The sequence below is a fragment of the Octopus sinensis genome, linkage group LG6, assembly GCF_006345805.1.
Source record: "Octopus sinensis linkage group LG6, ASM634580v1, whole genome shotgun sequence".
NCBI lineage: Eukaryota > Metazoa > Mollusca > Cephalopoda > Octopoda > Octopodidae > Octopus > Octopus sinensis.
Genome location: NC_043002.1, coordinates 31,419,560 through 31,430,815, shown reverse-complemented (window position 1 = coordinate 31,430,815; position 11,256 = coordinate 31,419,560). Strand labels below are relative to the sequence as shown.

Below are 11,256 nucleotides of genomic sequence, written 5' to 3'. Positions count from 1 at the left end.
GCTGTATTTGGTGATAATATCACAGGGTCTGTGGGATGTGACAGGGAAAAATAGGCATCTAAATGATTGTAGGATTAGGTTATGCAGTCTATATTTCTTTAGGAATTCAGTTTGTCAATACGTTCTTTCGCGCTTATTAACGTGGTTACAGTATTCGTTAAAGAGGAGATACGTGGTCTGGCAGGTGCTGGTGAGGATAATGCGCTGGTGTATCTCAGGCAACACAGTTATGATATAGTAGAGAAGGACAAATGGGTAACGATGTTTGTAGGATAGGTTCGGTAGGTAAAGTAAAGGTATAAAACAGGAGGATGAAATAATGTAACTGAAAAATAAGGGAAGTTAGAAAAGAAGTTAAAAACAATTCAGAACAACACAAGAAAAGATGAACAAAAAATTAGAAAATGTTTCTTTCTCCTTTTTTAAGAAATCTCAAACAGAAATCCTTTTTTGCTTTGTTACCCTGTTGTCCTTCTGTACTGTTGTTATATAATATTTATGAACCTTAATGGAAATATATTCGTATGACAAGTGCGAGGAAAATTTATGGTAAGCAAGAAGGGAAACTTTTAGATTAAACTGTTTTCCATAATTGGTAACAACTGGTAGAAAGATTCATCACGTTTCTGCCTTATTTATTATTATTACTTTTTTTATATTTAATTTATTAGCAGAGCCGACGCATTTTTTCGTTGCTATCACATCATTTCCATTTTTCTATGCTTTCTTACTGAGATTGCAACTTTTATGATGATGGCATAGAGCTTACATCATTTATGAATTATAATGAAAATTTATTTCTGAGACCCGAGCTTCAGCTGCAAGATCCTGCAAGCGCGAATAGAAGTATTGCATATATTTACACATACACACACACACACACACACACACACACATATATACACACACACACACACAAACACACAAACACAAACATACGCACACATACATACTCACTCACACACACAAAACCACACAGCAACTGACGTATATACACACATATCCAATGTGTACATATATACATGCATGAGCTTATGTAAAAAAAAAAAAGAGAGCTAGCAACATACGTAAACGGGTAAAGTGGAAGAAATCTTGACATAAGTATACATGTGTGTGTATATATACGTATGTCTGTTCATGTATTTGAGTGTATACATATATGCATGTCAGCACACACAAGTACATACCCATATACATTCATACAAACACACATATTCATACATACATACCAATATACATACACATGGCTGTTTCAGTCTGCAGGTCTATACTTTTTCGTGTGACATGTGTCAAATAATGAAAATATGTCCTTTTTTTTACTATAATATGATTCTTAAATATATTAGGAAAAGAGGCAACTTTCCACCAATATAGTGAATGCTCTTTTACTAAGAAACTCTCAAAATTATGACTTATATTTCAAGAATGTAACAGCAATTCATCCGCTTTTTTCTCGTTTTTCCATGCCATTAGCTTCCTACGCATTAGATTTTCACGCTTCCCTTTCTTTGTTTCTCACTATTACTTCTTCTTCTTCTTCTTCTTCTTCTCTTCTTCTTCTCTTCTTCTTCTTCTTCTTCTCTTCTTCTTCTTCTTCTTCTTCTTCTTCTTCTTCTTCTCTTCTTCTTCTTCTTCTTCTTCTTCTCTTCTTCTTCTTCTTCTTTCTTCTTCTCTTCTTCTTCTTCTTCTTCTTCTTCTTCTTCTTCATCATCATCATCATCATCATCATCCATCATCATCATCATCATCATCATCATCATCATCATCATCTCATCATCATCATCATCATCATCATCATCATCATCATCTCATCATCATCATCATCATCATCTCATCATCATCATCATCATCAAGGCGACGAGCCGGCAATACCGTTAGCGCTTCGGATTTAATGCTTTGCGTCGTTTTTACTCGCTCCTTGTTTTCTAAGTTCAAATTCCACCGAGGTCGACGTTGCCATAGATTCTTTCAGTGGCGATGATATAAGCTCCTGTTCAGCTTTTAAACGTGTTCCTAGGAACATACTTTTGATACGATACGAGTGCCATTTTAGATTCATACTTGGTACTTGTGAAACTTAGAAGAAGTTACTAGGAGAGCCATTCCAAACCACATTCAGGCAGTTAGATTGTTCCTTGTCCTAGTCTTCAACGCCAAGTAGCAAAGCTGCATTGTCAGCCTTAAGTTCACTTGACGAATCAAAGTGGCAGCAAAACTGCAATTTGGCCTTCGGTGGACCACCATGATCGTTCCTTTTCAGCAATACCTTGCTCGATTTTTCTGGATAAATGACAAACCACATCGAAATATAGTTTTTAATGCTTACATCTACCGTCTGATGTGACTCAGAAGCCGGTATATATCCCGCACGTCCTAGTTTTTGTGCGATGTTTCTCAATGTTTTATGTTTTCGTATTAGCAGTTTCAGAATCGGCAAGCACGCTCCCAGTGAATAAGCATGCGCATGTAGACTGGAAGAAGACAACTAGGGGAGAACAATTTCCTGAGTGGTAAGGTTGATTTGGTTTTATGGTGATCGCAGGATTAGCCATGATAAGTCTCCCACAATTTGTAGAATTATTTTTGTTTAAATTTTTACTTTTGTAATTTTCTTTGTATCTGTTATTTTCCTTTTTTAAACATTTTTTTAATGTAATCCCACACTGTTTGGTACTGTACCATCCTCGATGTTTTTGTCAACCCTTGGTGGTTAATAAATAAAACATTATTATTATTATTGTTGTTGTTGCTGTTTTTGCTGTTATTGTTGTCGTTGATGTTGATATTATTATTATTATCATCATCGTCATCATCATTATAGTTATTGTTTTTGTTGTTGTTGTTGTTCATATTATTATATTAATTATTATTATTATTATTATTATTATTATTATTATTATTATTTTTCCTCATATTTTTTTTCCATTTCTACTCTTTTTACTTGTATATCTACTCCTACATTTTTCTTTATTCTTCCCTGCGTATTTCTTCGTCATTGCCATCGCAGTCGTTTTTGTCGTTGTCAAAAGTCGTCTATGATTTTGAGTAGAAAACTGAGAAGCTTTAAGAAATTTACTCACAAAAGAAAAACACGAATTTAAGAAGAGGACGTTGTTGGCATGAAATAGCTACAGCTGTGTGCTTCTAGTTGAATACACATAAGCAAAACAACATGTCCGTTAGTATTTGATAAAATGGCCGCCGAATGGGGCGATTAGATTACAAACCAACAAATCGCTAGTGTAGGAAATAAAGAGGTTATCTTAAGACAAATTTTTACCCACGCTCACATACTCACGCCCACATACAAATATATATGTAGATGAATACATACATACAAATATATATATATGAAATATATGCATATTTAAGCGTAAGTGCCTGCGTGTGTGTGTGTATACATATGTTTGTGTGTGTGTGAGTGTATATCTATCTATATATATATGATTATATATACATATATATATATATTTGCACATGTACATCTTTATAAGAATGTATATAATTTTATACATATATATACACACATATACACACACAGGTATACACACACACACACACTTAAACACGTACGCATAAATATATTTCTATGTATATATTCATGTGTATATTTGTATTATGCATTCATCTACATATATATTTTTATGTATGTGGACGTAAGTACGTGATCGTGGGTAAACATTTATATGTATGCATTTATATCTATAAATATATATATGTGTGTGTGTGTGTGTGTATGATTGCATTTATATCTATATATATAAATAAAATTATCAGTCGCAGCGCAGACCTCAATGTGATGTGTTGGGGCTGTCCATCATGGTGAAACTGTAATGCCAGTTCAGTAACCAGTCCACGTGAGTCCAAGTACTTGAAAGTATGCTGAGAGATTGTCTTAGCCCGTTGCCCTCGGACGGTTGATATCTGTAGATATTATCAGTGTATTTTGGGCGATTAAAATAAGAGTTTTGACTGTTATTTCCAGCAGGTAGACATACTTGGTATGTCCTTTGATTAATTTTAATCCTTCAGCTATTTAATGTTCTATGGGACCTGCAATCGCCTATATTACCGATTCGGTTATTATCATTTTTAATTCTTACACTAGATAATAATAGAGTCAGTAATATATTCGCAGATATTTTCTGAATTATTTGCTCCGTACAAAAGTATATACATAGCATTTTCGCATAATCCAATTCTCTCTTATTAAAATATATCAACTCAATTTCAAACTAAATGCATATGTATATGCAAGTGTATACATACGTATATGTACATATGCACATATATATGTATAGTATGTTTATATACATATAAAGTTTCCGTGTGTTAGTGTGTGCGTGTGTTTGTAGCTTTTGCATAGATATTTTTATGTCTTGAATCTGTCTCATCGACACATATATGGCCCAAAAGTTTACAGAATTTCATACACATTACGTCCCACATATACGAGCGTACTTCGAAACAGATACATGAATGTTTCTGTCACATGAAATAAATTTATAAGGTTGTATATAGTCAATCCCCTTGATCTTCAGTGGCAATAAATATTTTAGTACTCATGAGAATTTAAAGTTGATGTCGTTGATTACTTAGAACCTATTGTATTCGTTTATGTCTGTTTATTTTTCACTTTTTCAGGTGTCTCTTAGCAAGGTTAATTATGATGACTATTATTATCATAATTATAAAAGTTTCCATTCTTTAAATATTAGGTATCAGTTGGATATCGTGTATAAATTACGTATCTAGGTTTGTAGAATATATTTAAAAACACTGATACTGCTATTTTCTGGAATATTCCTGTGTTGATTCATATAGGTAAACAATATTTTTATCCTTCAATATGTAGAAATTACAAATAAGATGGCCAAAGCAACGCGCCATAATATTTCTAAACCTCCATTTTCAACGGTACAATTCCTTCTACTTTCAATTCGTTTCTGCGTAACTTTATAATAATGTGGTATTGCTACATCAACTACGAGTAAAATAGCGCCATGTGTGTTAAGTAACTGAATATCAGGTGTACGATTTATAGGGAACTATAACAAATAGATTATGCATGTTCTTTGGAAGCATTTTCGCATAATCCAATTCTCTCTTATTAAAATATATCAACTCAATTTCAAACTAAAGTAGGGGCTCGGTAATATAAAGTACCAATAAAGTACTTCAATCAATAGTATTATTTATCACTGTACTTGAAAATATCTAGAATCGTCATAATCATCTACGCCGTCGTCGTTATCGGTGTTGTCATCAACATCATCATCATCATCATCATCATCATCATCATCATCACCATCATCGTGGTCGCGTTCGTCGTTGTTAGCGGAGGTAGCGTCGTCATCGTCCTCGTTATAATAGTCTAATGTTTATAAAGTTTTTCGCTGGAAATATTGATTTGGTCCCCCTCCCATATTCCTATGCAGGCGCTGTGCATCAAGGGCTATATCTATCAGGTTCTCTGTTCTTGGTTTTATCGAAACGATAAATTATAATTTGAGCGTAAATCTGGCTGCTATTTCAAGCAGTACGAGTAATCACATTCAAGCCTCTTTCTTGACCCATAAAAGGTGTGTTCTTTGATTTCCATATATTTTCCTTCTTTTTTTCTTGTGGATTTACAAGAGGTATCTACAGCAAAATTGACGTATGAGAGACAGGTGGGGAAGAGTAGGTTATTTGGGTGCATCTTGCAGTCCTAGAGACCTCGAAGCTATTGTGGTCCAGGGGTAAGAGAGGCAAAAGTGATTATAACCGGATATGGTTGTAGTTTAGTGAGTGAAATTATGTCATCTATTTCACATATACATATACTTTGATTGATGTCCCATTTGACCCACCAACGTCTCGACATATTAACAGTAAATCATGCCTGGGGAAGAGGTAAGTTGTTAAAAACTGACCTTGATTAGTTAAAATTATGCTAGTTTTGACAGGAAGTGTATCCCATTTAAGGCAATTGACTGTTACAAAACTTCATATTTCAAACATTATCATTGTACTATCCAAAAGAAAGCTCCGAAATATCCGATTACCGAAAGAAAAAGTGAGCTCACACAATTGACCGAGAATATCTATTTTGTGATATTTTTGTAGATAAATCTATAACAGACATTCCTCAGAATATTGTGAAATAGAGAAATGGTATTTGTGTACCATTTTTATTTTAGTCCTTGATTTCGTATATATACGCTTGCTTTCTTCCAAGGAATCTAGTACACTTAGCTTAGATTTTCTTGGGGCCGGCCAAGTTGGAGCAGTCTCGTGTGTAACTGGCTGAGAAAATCTGGAAGTTAACTGAAGATATAAAACTCCGAATGATCCGTCCTTGCTTTTCTTTCCTTTTTGGTATCGTCTGTGTGGATGTTTTGTTGTCGCCTGTTACGTTCTTGTTCCACTTTTTGTTTTCTTTCATATATATATAGGCACAAGCGTAGTTGTGTGGTAAGAAGCTACAAGGTTCAGGGTTCAGTCCCACTGCGTGGCACATTGGCCAAGTTTTATCTGCTATACCCTCGGGCCGACCAAAGCCTAGTGATTGTATTTGGTAGACGGAAACTGAAAGAAGTGCATCGTATATATGTATGTATATGTATATGTTTGTATATGTATATGACAACCGATTTTTATGCGTTCAGCGAAAAGAGACGGATAGAATAATTACTAGGATTACAAAGAACAAGTTCTGGGTCGATTTGATCATCTAAAGGCGGTGCTCCAGCATGGCGTTAATCAAATGACTGAAACACTTAAAAGAATAAAAGAATATATGTACAACATAAGGATATAGATATACGTGCATGCAGTATGCACATGCATGTCATAGTGTATGCCTGTGAATGTGTCTATGGTTACATTTATACGGAATAGCTACCTGTGTGTGTCTGCATATTTCTGTTTGTGTCTCCATATATACATACATGCATACATATTTATCTATCTATCTATCTATCTATCTATCTATCTATATCTATCTATCTATCTATCTATCTATCTATCTATCTATCTATCTATCTATCTATCTATCTTCTATCTATTCTATCTATCTATATATATATAATATATATATATATTATATATATATATATATTATATATATATATATACATATATTATAATATATATATATGCATGTATATATTCGATATAGATATCTCAACATCTAATATATGCTAGAAAACCCATTAGATACAGATATATACACTTTATATATGTATATACTCAAACACATATGAATATCTGTGTTTGTAATGCGATATACTATAATGTATATATATATATATATATATATATATATATATATTATATATATATATCTATACTTATGTATATATATATATATATATATTATATATATATATATATATATATATATCTACATACATATATATGAATGCACATTGATATAAGTGTTAATGTGAATATATCAGCTAGCATGACTGCATGCATTTATCAGGATACAACATATTGTCTGTAATCACGTGACAGCATCATAAGCGATAAGTAAATGCAATACATCTATCTGTTTATCTTAGGAAAACTAATAAATCTGTTGAAGTTGTTGTTGATTAATTGAGAAATAGGATGAGGGAGCTGATTCACAGTTTATTATCAGGAGGGAGCGTTAATGGCGGCATTAATATCTTAACAAACAAACACACACACACACACACACACACACACACAAACGTGTGAATAAATATAAATATATATGTATAAGCAAATATATATGTGCGTGTATACATATAAATATGTTCATATATAAATGTGTGTAAGCACGTATATATATATCTATATATATATATATACGTAAATAATATGTATACCATTATCTATCTATCTCTCTATCTCCGTCTCTCTGTCTTTCTCTATATATCTATCTATCTAACTATATATATATATACTATATATTATATATATATATGTATATGTATATGGGCGTTGTACTTTGCATGAAGAATTTTAATATCGAAGAAAAGGGAGAATAAGAAAGATTCTGACAATGCAGAAAATTTAACAAAGCCTTTATATTTCAGGCGCAGAGGCCCGTTCTCAAGAGAAAGAATAACTAGATATATTTTTTCGGAGGAGGGGGCCTTTGTACCTATATTATAAAGGTTTTGTTGAATCTTTCAAGTTCAAAACGCTTTCCTATCTTCACTTTTTACCTTCTATATGTGTGTGTGTATGTTTGTTTGTGAGTTGTGTGTGTATCCATTTATATGATAGAAACACGTGGCTGTTTTTTGAGTTGTACGTTTGGAAGCCAACTGTATAGTAGCGTTCAAGTCCCCTGCATGGCAATATAAGCCACAGCCTTCTCTTACAGCTAGGATGTTCATCAATGCTTTATGATTGAAATTTAATTGACGAAAATATTGTCGATGGTTGTCATATATATATTTCTCATAATATTTATATATATGTATGTGTGTATGGATATTTTAAATATTAATTTTAAAAACTTGATTGTCAAATATACAACATAATTTTACCATTCACAAAGAGTGCTTACAAAATTTAACTGCCAGATTGCACTTCGATTGTGTGCATGTAAGAATGTGTTCCTTCTTTCAATTAATCAATTAGGAGTTTTGTGTTCATGTCGTGCGTACATAGTATTTTGGCAATGTCTTCGTTACTCTTCTCTAAAAATCCCTTTTGAATTAATTAATTATCAATTACTAATATATCTTGAAAAAAAAAACTGAAGAAGAAGAAGAAGAAGAAGAAGAAGAAGAAGAAGAAGAAGAAGAAGAAGAAGAGAAGAAGAAGAAGAAGAAGAAGAAGAAGAAGAAGAAGAAGAAGAAGAAGAAGAAGAAGAAGAAGCTGAGGAAGAAGAAGAAATAGAAGAAAAACTGAGGAAGAAGAAGATAAGGAAAAATATGAGGAGGAGGAAGAAGAAAATGAAGAAGTGGAAGAAGAAGAGGAAGAAAAAGAAGGAGAAGAAGAAAAAAGAGAAGAGGAAGAGAAATAAGTAGAAGAAGAAGAAGAAGAAGAGGAGGAGGAGGAGGACGAAGACGAATATGAGGAGGAGGAAGAAGAAGAGTAAAGGGAGAAGCAGGAAGATGATGATGATGAATTGGAGTAGGAAGATGATGATGATGATGAGGAGGAGGAGGGGAGGAGGGGAAGATGATGATGGTGAGGAGGAGAGGAGGAGTAATATGATGATAATAATCATCTAGCAATGTGGGTCGATGAAATAAGTATCAGTGTAACACTGAGATCGATGTAATCGACTTATCGCCTACCCTGAATTTTCTGGTCTTCTGGCAAAATTTTAAATCAGTATTAAGTCACTGAAATAGGTGGCGAGCTAGCAGAATCGTCAATACGCCGATCACAATGCTTAGCGGCAGTTCGTCCGTCCTAACTCTTTGAATTCAAATTTCAATGAGATCGACTTTGCTTTTCATCCTTTCGGTGTCAATAAAATACCTACCAATTCTATACTGGAATCGTTTAAATCGATGTTGCCCCTCATCCGATATTGCTAGCCTTGTGTCAAAATTGGAAACCGCTATATAAACAGCATGTTGTTTCAGGATCAGTTCTGTTGTCTACCAAATTTAACTAATAACAAAGCAATATATCTCAAATGAAAGTTATAGATTTAGAAAGCTTGAATTGTGAATCAAGCATTTCAAAATATTTCAAAACGTTAATGAATGGAGGTAAGTCGGATTCATTAGTTGTTTAAATATATCTTTTTTTCATAATATATCATCTTCGTAGGTGGCGAGCTAGCACAAACGTTAGCGCGCCGGGCGAAGTGCTTAGTGGCATTTCGTCTGCCGCTACGTTCTGAGTTCAAATTCCGCCAAGGTCGACTTTGCCTTTCATCTTTTCGGGGTCGATTAAATAAGTACCAGTTACGCACTGGCGTCGATATAATCGACTTAATCCGTTTGTCTGTCCTTGTTTGTCCCCTCTGTCTTTAGCCCCTTGTGGGTAGTAAAGAAATAGGTATTTCGTCTGCCGTTACGTTTTGAGTTCAATTTCCGCCGAGGTCGACTTTGCCTGTCATCCTTTCGGGGTTGCTAAATTAAGTACTAGTTTCGCACTGGGATTGATGTAATCGACTTAATCCGTTTGTCTGTCCTTGTTTGTCCCCTATATGTTTAGCCCTTTGTGGGTAATAAAAAATAAGAAACTTAAGCACGCCGGACGAAATTCCGCCAAGGTCGACTTTGCCTTTCATCCTTACGGGGTCCATAAATTATGCACCACTTACGAACTTGGGTCGATCTAATCGACTGGCTTCCACCCCCAAAATTTCAGGCCTTGTGCTTAGAGTAGAAACAATATATCATCCTCTCGTCATGTTGCCGAACTGAGAATAAGCTATTGAAACTTCACATGACTGAGATTAGTCAACATCTATAATCAAACAATGAAGTATCTACTACAGAGAACTACAACTGAAATTCTTATATTATGAAATATTCCTTGAAAAAATTTAATACGTATTTAAGGTTATTTACTTATTTTATGCTTTGATTTTGAAAGAGAGGGGCTCCTACACGTAATTCTGGAAGAGTGAGAGGGATATTGGTCCATTTTCTAAAATTTCTTTGGGAGAACCTGCTCGGAGCGGTGGGAGAGGTTGGCGCAAAGAAAAAACACATGGAAATTCGATCAACCAAAAATTAATTTAATGATAAAATGAATGCGAGGTGGTGAGTCTTGGGTGTCTTTTTCACTTGAAATGTAATTAGAATTAATTATAAATTTTTCTCAGTTCATCACCTCAAGCATGTTAGTTTGCATTATATATTCGTTGAGCAGAGGATATCCTACGAGAATTTGCATACTTGTATATATATATTTACCATATATGTATGCATATATGTTTCTTTTATTATCTACGTATACATGTATGTTTGTATGTGTGTATGTATATGCATCTATTATATATATATATATACAATATATAGTATATATATAATATATATATATTATATATATATATATATATATATATACATACATACATACATACATACATACATGCATACATACATACATACATACATACATACATACGTACACACACATATCTGATGGCATACGAGTAAGCTATATATATGTGTTTGTATCTGCGTTTGCATGTATCTATCTATCTATCTATCTATCTATCTATCTATCTATCTATCTCTCTCACTATATAAATATATATATACGTATGTATGTACGTGCGTGTGTGTGTATTAATATCTATGTATCAATCTACCTATCTAA

The 11,256-nt window shown here is 33.5% G+C and overlaps 1 long non-coding RNA gene across 1 annotated transcript in view; it reads left to right on the top strand.

The window, feature by feature from the left end:
- The window catches only part of LOC118763867, an 18,841-nt gene extending 8,949 nt beyond the window's left edge, over positions 1–9,892 (top strand). The window contains exons 2-3 of the long non-coding RNA XR_004999621.1: positions 2,509–2,515; positions 9,751–9,892. This is a non-coding gene — a long non-coding RNA (uncharacterized LOC118763867). The remainder of the gene's footprint in view (positions 1–2,508; positions 2,516–9,750) is intronic.
- The last annotated feature ends 1,364 nt before the right edge of the window (positions 9,893–11,256 follow it).